The 13,769-nt window shown below is 45.3% G+C and overlaps 1 long non-coding RNA gene across 2 annotated transcripts in view; it reads right to left on the bottom strand.

The window, feature by feature from the left end:
- Positions 1-9,767, bottom strand: part of LOC112547699 (uncharacterized) — a 149,584-nt gene extending 139,817 nt beyond the window's left edge. For both annotated transcript variants that reach the window (XR_012903916.1, XR_012903915.1), the window contains exon 1: positions 9,491-9,767. This is a non-coding gene — a long non-coding RNA (uncharacterized LOC112547699). The remainder of the gene's footprint in view (positions 1-9,490) is intronic.
- Between the last annotated feature and the right edge of the window lie 4,002 nt (positions 9,768-13,769).

Here is a 13,769-nt window from a genome sequence, read left to right as displayed (position 1 = left end):
CAGGATGCTGGCATGACATGGCATCATGGCTGGCAACCACTGGATTCAAAAAGGCTCCGGCAGCCCCTGGAAGGCAGAAGCCAGGTAGGAGAGGTGAAGGGGAAGGGTCTTGTGCCAGGTAGGGGAGAGGGGCAGTTCAGAAGAAAGGGGAAGACATCAAGGGGCAGGGTGCAGGAGAGACAATGCCAGGGGGCCAAGTGAAGACACGCGTGGGTGTTTTTTCTTCTCAACAAAAATTTTTAGCCCGCATGTTCAGTATTTTTTGGGAGAGCATCCCTACTTGCAGCCTGCAGCTGTTTTCTTTGGACCAATATGGCCCTCACCGCTTTCCGAGTTGTGCAGGCCTGGGTTAGATCATGACAAAATGTGCAAAACAGTTGGGATGGAATGAGACCAACAGAAACTTTCACCTAAAACTTCCCAATGTGTTCACTTCAGGGTGGGTGGGGCATGCACCCAGCTCACATTTCTGATTTCTGCCAGCAAGAACAGCATTTCAATATATAACCTGGAGCAGAACACACCCACAGTTTTGGTTCTGAATCTGAATTCAGATGCAAATGTCACAGCGTGTCTTACTGTGATAGTCTCAAGGAGCTCAATCTATTTCGCTTAACAAAGAGACTAAGCGGTGACTTGATTACAGTGTATAAACATCTACACAGGGAACAAATATTAAATAATGGGCTCTTTAGCAGAGAAAGAGGCAATAAGATTCAATAGCTTAAAGTTGAAGCAAGATTTATAATATACAACCTATTCCAAGTCTGAATTTAATATAGAGAGTAATTAACCCTTGGAACAACTTACTGAGGGTTGTGGTGGATTCTCCATCCCTGCCCATTTTTAAAGCGAGATAAGAGTTATTTGGGGGGTGTTCTTTGGCCTATGTTATGAATGGGGTCAGACTAGAGGAGTGTGATGGTTCCTTCTGTGCCTAGAATCTATCAATCTCTACTAGGCTTAATTTAAGAAGACCTAGTGAAAGTTAGGTCCTAAAAGTGCAGCAAATTACTATGATTATTATTTTCCTCTCTGTTGAAATGACCACTGGCTTGCAGTAGGAAATGTGGATATTTAGGATAATGAAAAACCATTTTACCTCTTGCAACCATTCATAGAAATGATCAAATGCTTGCAAAGGGGAAAAAAGGGAATTTTACACTTTTGGCAGAGAAATCCTGCTGAAGATCAAAGTGGTGATATGTTAAAATAGCCTCACTTGAATTAGCCTCACTTGAATTATTCAGCAAGCAGTGGGATCTAGGAACAGCAAAGGCAGCATTCTGAGGATAGGCTGCATGATACTCTTTGTAGAGCAACCACTCATTTGGAGTCTCAGTACATGAGATTTCACAAAACCCATCCAGGACCTTAGATTAGGGTTTCCACTAAAAAAAAAAAAAAAAAAAAAAAAAAAACCTTGCCCAAGCCCACCTCTTCTCTGAGATCCCGCCTCTATCTGCCCCACTCCTTCTCTTTGCCCCCCACTTACTCCATTTCCCCTTGCTCCCCCCTTCTTCCGTTACTCGTTATTCCCCATCCAGTCTTTCTTTCACCAGGCTAGGGCAGGAAGTTGAGGTGCAGAATGAGTGAGGAGGGCTCTGACTAAGGCTGCAGGCTTAGGTGTGGGGCCAGGGATGAGGGGTTTGGATGCAAGAGGGGGCTCAAAACTAGGGCAAGGGGTTGGAGTGAAGGTTTTAGGAGGGAGTTTAGCTCTGGGAAGAGAATCAGGGCTGGGGCAAGGAGTTGGAGGGATAAGAGGGGGTATGGACTCCAGCCAGGCAACTCCCAATTGGCAGCACAGCAGGACAAAGGCAGGCTCCCTGCCTGTCCAGGCTTCATGTGTCTCCTGCAAGTGGCTGCCATGTCTGGCTCCTAGGTGGAAGGGTTAGGGGCTCTGCACATGCCCTCAGCCACCACCCCACAACTCTGATTGGCTAGGGTACCAGAGCTGTGGAAGCTGTAGAGTGGGCACTGGGGGCAGGGACACCATACAGAGACCCTGTCAGGGTTGCCAGCCCTCCAGGTCATTGGCCTGGAGTCCGAATAGGCACCCTAGATCCATAGCCATCCCTGCATCTAAGAGCCTGACATGCTGGCAGCTTCCAGGTGCTTCTGTAAGTGCAAGGTATTTCTTCTATGGCATAAAAGTTGAATGAGAAAATTAGGCATAGAGTAGTAATTGTTTGGAAGGGACTTTCAGTGTCTAGCAGCCCTACCTAAGATGGGGTAAACTGGGTCACTGTATGCCTCTTGGCCCTTTTGCACCCAGTTGTGTACAGGAAACACAGTGTAACTGAGAATATGGTCCTGCACACCTTGCTACAATTCCATGAACATTTTCCTGCCAGCATCAGGAAGAAGGATACACAGTGAATTTGCTTTGTACAAACAAGGTGGCGAAACTAACTCCCAGAGGTAGCTGTGTTAGAGCCAAACTCTCTGCTGAGTTGCACTTCCATGGCCTCTTTAGAAGGGACTGTAAATCAGAACACAAGTGGACACCTAACAGAACAGGGAGGTTGAGAGACAATGAATTAGGATAAAATTCTGCCCTGAGTTATCTCCCTTGGTTTCCAAGAGGATTCATGGACACCAACTCTAATTGTCTATACATTGCTTTGGAACCCCCGTGGAAGGTGCTCCTACAAGGGCAAGGCATTTCTTTTACTCCATAAAAGCTGAACCGGAATATTAGACATAGGCTAGAAATTGCTTGGAAGGGAATTGCAGCGTGTGTTTCTTTGGGAAGCATGACTTATAGACCCACTATAGTAAAATGGATAACACCCTGCATTACTCACAGAATCAACCCATTAATCTTTGGCCCAGACTGTTTGGAAGCTGTAAAGCCCTGAGGTGCTAGAGATAAGCAACACTCATTATCAAGAGGAGGGAGACACAACAATGTCCAGAGCCTTGCCCAGCTGATGAGAACTAGAAAGTAAAGGGGGTCACAAATTCCTGCGTGTTGACAAACAAGAAGACTCTGTTTACCAAGGGGCTGGGAGCCTGGATGCACAAGGCAGAACTGTTATTGTCATGTTGTAAGGCACCTAGTACGTGCTGGATTCTACATGACTGCCTATGCGATTGTGCTAGTGCTGCTGACAGTCTAGGATAAACAAACAAAGATCAAAACAAGATTAAGCAGGTCCTTCTCCTTATCTCAGCCTCTTTATCCCAGCTGATCCCTCCCTGGGCCCTTTTCATTTATCTTAGAATTCCTCACATGCCTGAACACTTAGCTGTCACATATAGTTAAAAAACTGTGGTCTGAGGCCTTGCTTGTAGCAGTTGGGATTTCTCAGCCCCTGGCAGCTGTGTGCTTGTGGGAGCCCTTTGCTCTTGTTCTGTTCTTCTTAAAAATCTTTTTTTCTTTGCCATTCCACCCAGCAGGACTTGCAGTGAATATACCTCTTTCTGGATGAATGGCTGAAGCATTGCATAAAAGAAGAATATTATGGTGCTTGGCTTGGCCTCTCTCTCATTGTATGGGCGGATTCACCTGTGAACTTGTACGTCCCTGTCCCACTCAGACACCATAAGTGATTTACTCCCTGCAGAGGAAACGTGGGATTTCCTCCAACAGCTGTTGTTGGGAATACCACCAGAGCGAGCCAAATTTTGGCACCTATCTGGGGCTCCCTTGCCAGGGAGGCCACCATAAGATGATATTAAGTGTGCATATCTTTGCCCCCTAGCCAGTGCTCTTGGTGTTTGAAGATGCTCCCTGTGCTTTCCGCACTGCCACTGAAGAACAATTGTGGGCCTCTTATATCAACCTCTGCTGCCTTGGGCTGAATTTCAACCTCCAAAGGCCTTCCACTTAGTTCTACTGTGGCTCTGGCATTGCACACACTGGATTTAACCTAGCCTAAGAGCTTAATTTGTTCACATAAAGTAATAACACTATTACATGCTTCAGTGCCCTTCTCAATGGGAGGGTCATGCAGAAATTTCTTCCCCACGCAGAGAAGGCATCAGGGTTGGTCCATGATGACCCCCAAGATCTGCAGGAGGTTAGCGTCATCCATACAAAGGCCCCAGGCTTCTGGACTGGACTAAGTCACCTGAGACCCAAGAGAACAGCTGCAATAGGTAATCTTTTGTATCTAGTATGGGAGAAGCATGGGAAAATGGAGTTGTATGATCATCTAAGGCTGAAGGAGAGAATGCTGTGTTATCCTGTCTGTACTCATTGTGGATAGTTCTCTGAAAACATCCACTCAATGTGCAGCAGCAATCAAAAAAATCAACAGAATGTTAGGAATCATTAAAAAAGGGATAGAGAATAAGACAGAGAATATCTTATTGCCTCTATATAAAACCATGGTACGCTCACATCCTGAATGATGCATACAAATGTGGTCACCTCATCTGAAGAAAAGATATATTGGCATTGAAAAAGGTTCAGAAAATGGCAACAAAAATTATTAGGGGTTTGGAATGGGGCCCTTATGAAGAGAAATTAAAAAAATTTCGACTTTTTATCTTAGAAAAGAGGAGACTACGGTTGGATATGATAGAAGTTTATAAAATTATGACTGGTTTGGAAAAAGTAATAAGAAAAAGTTACTTATTCCCACAATATAAGAACTAGGGATCACCAAATGAAATTAATAGGCAGCAGGTTAAAAACAAACAAAAGGAAGGTTTTCTTCACTCGCCGCATAGTCAACCTGTGGAACGCCTTGCCAGAGGATGTTGGGAAAAGTAGGACTTTAACAGGGTTAAAAAAGAGTTAGATAGATCCTTGGAGGGTAGGTCCATCGATGGCTATTAGCCAGGATGGGTAGAAATGGTGTCCCTAGCCTCTGTTTGTCTGGAAATGGATGACAGGAGAGAGATCACATGGTGATTACCTGTTGTGTTCCCGGCATCTGGCATTGGCCACTGTCATCAGAGAGGACACTGGGCTTGACGGACCTTTGGTCTGACCCAGTATGGCTGTTCTTATGAATCCCCACTTCGCACATGAGAATCCCTGCATACAGAGTAACCAGGAAAAGGGTGGAGAGGAAGTGATAGGAGTCGGGATGTCACCATAAGGGTGCCTGAATGCTCTTTACATGTGGAGGGGAGATCCAGAAACAGAAGGTCCTATTCCACAGCTCTGGAGAGGCACCATGCCATTATTATTTATTTTGTATTCAGTGCCCAAGAACATGATATGTGCTTTACACAGCAAATACAAATCTGTAGGGGGAACCCACCGTGCCCTCAACACTTGAACTGACAATGCAACAGAGGTCAAAATTTTCAAATGTCAGCATAAAATGTTGGGTGCCTCCATTTTGTGGGTCCCCATCCTGAAACACCTGTGGCATATTGCTCCTTTTTCATCTTTGTATTCAGCTGATTTTATTAAAACACACAGTAAAAGATCATTTCTACTTATCTTTCGATTTGCAGTACTATTTCCCTGAGAAGTTATTATACCTGTATTTTGTCCCATAGTTTAAAAAATGTGATGAGTGATTCTGGATGCCTCCATTTTTGAGGGGTTCAAGCTGAGATGTCTTAAGAAAGCCTTGTTTTAATATGGTCCTGAGCACTGCATCTCTCTGAAAAGCAAGCTGGGCACCTGAAATCTCTAGCTGGTATGGAAAATGAAGGCTGCATACCAATTTTTCTTCTGAAACTTTTGTGTATATCCCAATAGATAAACATTTGACTGTAGATTTACTATATGAGCGAACTATGCAATCCGTGCAAGCCTTGGCCATGATTCAAGCTCCCCGAGTTTAAAGCTCCCTGTTAAAACAATATTGACACACATGAAATATGTCACTGGGAACTCTGCATTACAACCCCTTTCTTTTTTTTCTGAGGAAAGAGCAAAGAAAACGTCTTTTCAGGATGCATTGTAGCGAGTGCTCATGAGCTGGCAATTTATTTTCTTCTTGGGTTGACACTGCCAGGCCCTTAGTGCTTTTATTGACTCTGGCTAAACACAGTGACAATTATTTTTGTTGGTTTCAAATCACATTCTCTAATGGAGTGTGAAGTCAGCAGGTTTTTTTGCATGCTGAGTGTATCCCTTTCAAACACCCAAAGGGAAGCGCAGGGAAAGATGATGACTTTTTCGTTTTTATCCTGTTGTACTTTGGCATTTGTTGAATGATTCCTTTGTTTCAGATCTGGGGGAAGTGAGAGAGAGGCTTGTGATTCATAGATGTGGTAGAAAGTGGAGCCAGGAGCCTCTTATCTTACGTTACCTGCTGTGAAACTGATTTTATGCAAGTAGCCACCAAAAGTTGGTGGCATGGTATCTTCTGCAGTGAACAGATGCTTTGGTTAAAGTGTAAATGTCTTCTGTGTTGGTGGAAGCAGTGTGAATGGCATTAGGTGTCTAGCTTTTGCACATTATGTGGAAACAACATAAATTCCACTATGGTATCCTGTGGGTATCCTGCAGTTCAATTACCTCAAGAGATGTAGTTAAGTGAGCTTTGACACCTGCACTGGAGGCACCCAAGCTACACCTGGGATCCAAACTTAGATTAACAAAGAGTTAATTGGGATTGTATTATCTCCAGGCCCACTGACAGCAGAGAGGGGAGCCCAAGGAGTGACTGGTGATTTTCAAAAGGGCCCAGGACAACAGCGGTGGCTAGGGCCTTGAACCCTTTAAATGGCCTTTAAATCGCGGCACGCTTCAGGCAGCACTGAGGTCTGGGAGGGGAACAACAAAATCCAGGTAGCACTGAGTGACAGCTACCCCCAGCCCCTCACCTTCCATCTGAAGCTCCTCCCCCACCTATCTTGCCTAGGAGTCCAGCTAGGCTGTCAGCCCCTCTAAATATCTCCATGTATCTTTTAATAATGAAGATTAGTGACAGCGGGATTCCTTTCAAAAAAACTGACTGTCAGCGAGTACGATAGGGATTAGGGTGCAGGATCTGGGCAGGAAGTGGAGTGCAGGAGGAGGTGAGTGTGCAAGGTCTGGGTGGGAGGTAGGGTGCAGAAGCAAGATGGGAGTAGGGTGTCTGGCCAAGAGGAGGGTACAGGAGCAAGGTGAGAGTGCAGGATCTTGGTGGGGAGGACAGGGAATGAGTGAGGGGGATTGGGATGCAGAGGTATGGGCATGAGGGGGTATGCTTACCTGGCTTTGCACCCTTGTTGCTCCTAAGCACTGCCCCTGCCACTCCTGTTGGCAGGCCAAAGGGAGCAGCGGGGACTTCACGTAACTGCTGTCATTCCCCCAGTGGAGTGGGGAGAGGGAGAGCTCAGTCTCCCTCTTCTTCCCCACACTGCGGGGAGCCCATGTTGCTGCTGCAGCCTTGCAGTTGCCACGCAGCTGCAAGGTTGGAGCACCAGCTCTGGCTTCCCGCTCAGAGAATGTGTGTGGGGAGCGGAGAAGTGAAGAAAGCCCTGACCTTCCCCTCCAGATCTGGCTCATGGACCAAGGCAGAGCAAGCAGCTCCAACTTTCTCAGTCTTTCCCAATGCAGGAAGAGCATATGCTTTCACATAATGACTCTTGGGCCAGAGGGGTTTGTGTTGGCAGAGCATATGTGCATCATGGAGAGCTTGCTGGTAGTTTTTCAAAGTTATCCACAGTTCTGCTCATTGTGCTATTAATGAACATTTGCAGGAAGCAGTCTCCAGCGCCTGGTTGTATTTCTCCAGCACAGCCAGCAGCTCCTACTTGTCGCCCTCAGCACGGAGCCGCCGCGCCTGGCTCTCCCCCTTCAGCCACTTCTTCAGCAGGCTGCCCAGTACCATGTTGATCTGTGGGCTGGTGGGGCCGGATGCGTCTGTCGTGACAGTGAGTGTGGCCGCAATGCAGTGTCACTGGCTTGCACAGCAGTCGCTGGCACAGCAGGCAGCTGAGCAGGGCCAGTGGGAAGCAACAGGCGGGGTCACCTAGTGCCTCACCCGCCCCCTCGGGGCTACTGACAGGCCAGGGTGGCAGCACAGTGCCTTCTCACACAGGCAGCGCTCCAGGCTCTTGGCCAGCTCCTGCAGGTCCTTGGGCTGCAGGTGAGCCAGCTGGGTGGAGGCGCTGTAGACCTCCAGGGCCTCAGCCATGCAGCCGGCGCAGGCCAGTGTATTCCCCTGATTCAGGTAGAGGCCCCGTTCAGGCTGCAGCAGCTCGGCCAGCTGCGAGCTGTAGATCTCATCCGCCAGTTCAAAGTTGCCACCGCGAAAGACCTCCTTGGCCATCTGCAGCATCTCAGTGCAGGGCCCTCACTCGGCTCCATGTCACCCATTCCACTCACCTGGCAACTGCGAGGCTCAAACGGCAGCGTGGGCTCCCCGCTGTGTGCAGTATAAGGGGGGGGTGAACTTGAGCTACGGACCACCTGTAAGGTCAGTGGTTCTCAAAGTGCAGTCTGCGAACTACTAGTGATCCAGAAACTGAACTGGGAGAGCCACTGACCTACACTGAGCCCCCAAGCAGCATAAGTAATTTTTGTCTACACTGAAGCACTATGTAGCTGTGCTAGTGGTGTAGTAGTGTTGTAAATGTAAACTTTCCTCAGATACTGTGGAAAGTCCTAGAAATTGACAGCATTAGTGACATGATTTTTAAAATTTAAAACATTTAGTCTTTTTTTTTTTTTAAGAGAAATGAGCAGAGATAAGCAAACTATGAACTGTTAGAACATCTCACAGAGTCATTTATACCTATGGAGTTTGCAGACTACAGAAAAAATCCCCCCCCCCCCCGCCACACACACACACACCTCAATTGCCACCCTACAGCCAGCACCCCTAGTCTCACTGCCTGCAACTGCACAGCAGGATGCACTGAGAAGTCGCAGAGCACTCCAAAGGAGTCCATGTAACTGTCAGAAAATTTGCCACAGTGCTGGTGCGGAGCATGAAGCTCAGTGATGTTACTCCCCTGGACTTGCCCACCTTATGCCAGAAGGAGGAAGCAAGGGACCATTGTGGAGAGCATCCCAGTAGTTCCTTCTTCTGTCTATAGGGCCCAGCCATGGTTTACTCTTCTCAGCAAGCAAGCAGGTAAGTATATGAGCCACAGCCACTGCTCTCATGGGTAATACGTCAAGTAATTGCCTGACAGCTGAAATGCAGCTTACTTGAGATATGTTCTGAGCCCGTGATTAACCCTTATGAGAGGCTGATCTAAAATCCTTTCTACTAGCTATTAGGCACCTTACCGCATGTTAGGTAGCTAAATGATTTTAGAAAGATAATGCTGCAAGCGGTCCCCTAACAACACTAGACCCTCTGTGCAGTTTTGTGACAGTGAGCATCTATCATCTGGTGGTGTCCCTCCCTTTTCCCTTAATTAATCAGAGGACAATTCACTGTATGTAAATTGAACATATAGAAAATGTATTTAGGGAAAATTTAAGAAAATAGGGAATTCAATGGGTAACCAAAAGTAATTTAAAAACAAAAGAACAATTTAACCTGTACAGTAGTCAGTCCCCAGCACCCACTGAACAAAATAAGCCTTTGGCTGAGTCTAAATAATAAGGTAAATATTACAATAAGTTTATAGAAACCTTCTTGAAAGTTCCCAAGATGGTCGCTCAGGACCTCATATCTCATGGCTCCTGGAGAGCTGTGAGAGAGGAGCACTGAGGAGAACCCCCGATGTCTTCCCCGCTTCAGGTGGAAGGTAACTGGCAAGGTTACTAGTTATCTGGTGGTATTTGTGGAGTCTTCAGTATGGCTGTGGCTGTCTAGTCTGAGACTAGATGACCTGAAAGGAAAACCCCACACAACCTGCCACTAGGATGGGCAGCCCTGAGCTGTTCGGCTGCCAGCCTTTTATGCTGTCTATGGTGGGTAACCCCTGCAAGGGAGACCCTGTGGGGTCTGCCCCTACAGGGAAACCCCATAGGATCTTCTGAGGTAATTCTGGTTCTAACTGGAACTTGTTTACCTCTCTGTTGTAAAAAGGCGGGAAAACCTTTGCCTGTCAGACCCAGTGTAATGGGACTGATCTTTCATTTTGTTTTCAAAATGGATGCCCCATAATACCTTTAAACATTACAAACCTAGGGTTTTTACCCTTAAGATGCACCGGATTGAAAAGGCTTCTTGGGAAGGAACGGTATCCCCACTAGAGACACCAGACAATCTGTGGATGCTTAGTGCGTGGAACTTCCATTTCCAAGGTAGGGATATCAGTTCTAACCCTGTGCGGGGCGCTACTGTTGTAACTGTGGCAGCAGCCTAAGCCCTGGGCCATTTAAATCACCACTGGAGCTCTGGGTGGCACAGGTCATGCCACAGCTATTCCCAGCCTCACCCCTTCTGCCCAAGGCCCCACCCTTTTTGGGGGTGAGGGGTGGCCCCCCCCACCTTGCCTAGGGGGCAGGGAATTCTGTCAGCAGCCCTGATTTTTATTAACCTAGAACTTAGAGACCCCTAGCTAAGATTAGGTGCTGAACACAAGTCAGAGACAGTCCATGCCTCAGAGAACTTACAACAGCAGAAGTATTTATGGCACCATTTCACAAAAGGAAAACTGAAAGACAAAGAAATTGTGACTTGTTTAAGGTCAGGCAAGAAATCGCTAGCCAAGCCAGCTAGAACCTAAACGTAAACCTGCTGAACCTAAACCTTGTGTTGCAAAGTGTATAGCCTTAACCACAGCATCATTCTGCCACCAGTGTCTCTTGTTAACTTTAGTTACCCAAGTGTGAAAAATTGGGCTGTAGCTTTTCTGACTCAGTTTCCCCACCTGTAATAGTAACTTATTCCTTGTGTTAACCACATTGTAACCATTGACCAGCAGGTAGCATACAAGTGGAAATTACGAAATAAACATTCTGGATACTTATTTCAAACTAACCCTTATCAAATTAATCGAGAGCTGCTGTAAGTATCTCCAGCAAAGTGATGTTTTGGGATATATAATTTAAAGGTAAAAACCAGCCCATTTATTATTAGATCCAGTTTTACTTGAAATCCTAATTTCCAGATGGACCTTTAAGGAAAGAAAACACATATGAACCAAAGGAGAAAGATGCCAGGGACCGATTTTCAGTTAAACATCTTATATTTATTTTGCTTCTTTATAATTATGCAAATCTCAGTGCATCTTTTCTTAGTTAACTGGGTAATGACTAGCTTGGTAGCCAGCAGAGTGCTGCTTTCTGCGAAAAGATAGTGTTTGAAATCAGGGGTTATGCCTAGATCCCGCTCAAACAGATCTCTGTGCCAAAGGCTTTGTTTTGATACTAGAAACATTTCCACTACAACAGGCTCTGATGGCAGTCATGTGCTAGATTAGGAACTGACTCCATTCAAATAACAGACAGCTGTTTGGAGTAAAAACTCGTCTCTGTCAGTTTGCGCTCAAAGAAGGCCGTCGGAGAGAAAAAAACCCTTAGGCCTGGGAATCATTGTGGCTTAATCCCTCCTTTGGCAGGAGATAAAACTAGGGCTTTCCGATGCTCTATAATTTCTTGCATTGACCTGGAAAGAGATTTCTCTATTCACTGGTCTGTAAACCTACTTTTTTATATTTACTACATGATGTACCAGGACTGAATCTCCAACAGAGAAAACATGCCATGAGGGGCCGGGAGCCTGGGAAGAAATTTAGTCTCAGTTTAAATAACTTAGTAAAATAGAGATACACAGTAGCTATGAAAGAGAAGGGCAGAGGATGTGAAAGCCATTCATGAATTGTTGTTCTAACTTTCAACAGAAGGATTTTTCCTTCTCTACTTTTACATGGTGAAGTTGAAATGATGGCCAAGATTTTCAGAAGTGATGAATGATTTAGGTTGCTTCCACTTCGAAGTATTTTAATTGAGACACCATAAATAGTTCTGGTTTCAAAGGGTGAGTACCCAACATTTTCTGAAAAATCCCCTGGTGTCTGAAGTTGGGGGAGACCAATTTAGTCTGTCTCAATTAAAATACCTCAAAATGGAAGCAACCTAAATCATTCATTACTTCTGAAAATCTTGGCCATCATTCCAACTTCAGTCTGTAAAGTAGAGAATGAAAAAAACCTTCTGTTGTAAATTAAAAGAACAATTGCTAGTATCTTTTGAAAGGCTTGTTCAATGATATTCAATGTCCAGCAAAATCTACAGGGAAAAATGTAAAACTGGACCAGAACCTTTAGCCATACATGAACATATTCAACTGCAAACAGAATGAAAGCCCAAGATAGCATGAACTGCTTGCAGAAAGAATAGTGTTTTCAGTCAGATTCATGCATAATGCCCTTGATGATGGAAGTTTAACTTCTGGATATTTCACTGTGGGGGAAAAAACCCAACATGCTGTGCTGAACAGCCCACTGCAGTGAATATCAAAACTCCCTTTCATTGCAAAGTGACCTGGCATTAGCCTTTTGCACACCAGAGTACATCTACACTGTGGAGCTATTTTAGGATAAGAAGTATCCCGAAATATCTACTCTGCATCTATTGAAGCAGCCTGTTATTTCAAAATAGATTTCAAATTAACAGGTGGCTTATTCTTGCATCCCAGTAACCCTCATTCCACGAGGGTTAAGGGGAATTTGGGAATAGTGTGTTATTTCAAAATTTGGTGCTGTGTACGAAAAAAGCTATTTAGAAATACAATTGAAATAAGCTACACTTTGCATACCACAAATTGTGTTGCTTATTTTGAGCTAAGGGTGCCGTGTAGATGCACCCCTAGAGTCTAGATTCTCTCCTTGTGATCCTGTCTTGTGGTTTCTTTAAGGCTCATCTTCTAAGAAACATTAAAATAATATTTAATCCATTAGCAAAGAAGGAACTAAAGGGTGTACCCTGAGGGGACTGACATATTAACCTACTGGTCAAGGGCAGGAGAAACATCCCCTGGACACAAGTCACAACATCCAACAGTCAAAAGAGAGCGACAGACTGGAATGAAAAAAGATACAGGGCTGATTTTACACAATATTTTCCTATTTTGTTTTGATTGGAAACTGTCGTGTGTTTCCCTGTGGTCCTATGAATAGCCCTCTCATCACTAGAAATCTTACCTAACACCATTCCTGTGCAGAGATGAATCTCTGCCTGTCTGCTGTATTTGGAGGCAGTATACTCAGCAGTTACAGGAAGGAAGGTCTTGTTCTTTCAAAAAAAAAAAAAAAAAAAAAAAAGGAGTCAGAAGACATGGATTTATACTCCAATCTCTTTGCCCCTTTCTGTGAGATTCTGGACAAACCACTGACTGTGCCTCTATTTTCTTATCTGTAAAGTGGGGATAATAGTGTTCATGTATCTCTCAGCGATGTTATTCCAGAATTAAACGTTACCCCAGTTGGTACAAAAGAAGGTATCAGCAAAACTGTAGTATATGAAGAGCCCAAGCAGATTAGACCAGGAGGGAATAAAGGAGATCTGTTAGTCTGGTACGTATTCACTTGGACAACTCATCTGCCTCCATCTTGAACAACTTCCTCACTCCCTCACTACATTCCTTCTGGACTGGACCATTCTCAGTACAGCCTTCCTTAGGGCATCTAACAATAGTTATTTTCACGTTGACCACCAGGTGGCAATAGGCATAACAAAAAGACCAACCACATGACAGAAACCCTTTGAGAAACAAATCCAGTTTTTACATAGCTCTTACTTTCTTCCGGGGCCCTGCAGCTGAAGTCATTGAGACTCCATGAGCTCACAGATTTCTGTCCCTCCACACTGAATGGCAAGATGAAGTCCTTAGATGGTGAACTCTTTGAGGCAGTAGGACCGGAGTCACTCACCAGAGCATGCACCCTTTCACGATGAGACATGGTAAAGCAGCCTCTTCTGCTCTGACCCCTTCTGTCAACAGCCTCTCCAAACCTGCAAC

Source organism: Pelodiscus sinensis, chromosome 5, assembly GCF_049634645.1.
Source record: "Pelodiscus sinensis isolate JC-2024 chromosome 5, ASM4963464v1, whole genome shotgun sequence".
Lineage (NCBI taxonomy): Eukaryota > Metazoa > Chordata > Testudines > Trionychidae > Pelodiscus > Pelodiscus sinensis.
This window is presented reverse-complemented; position numbering and strand designations above follow the sequence as displayed.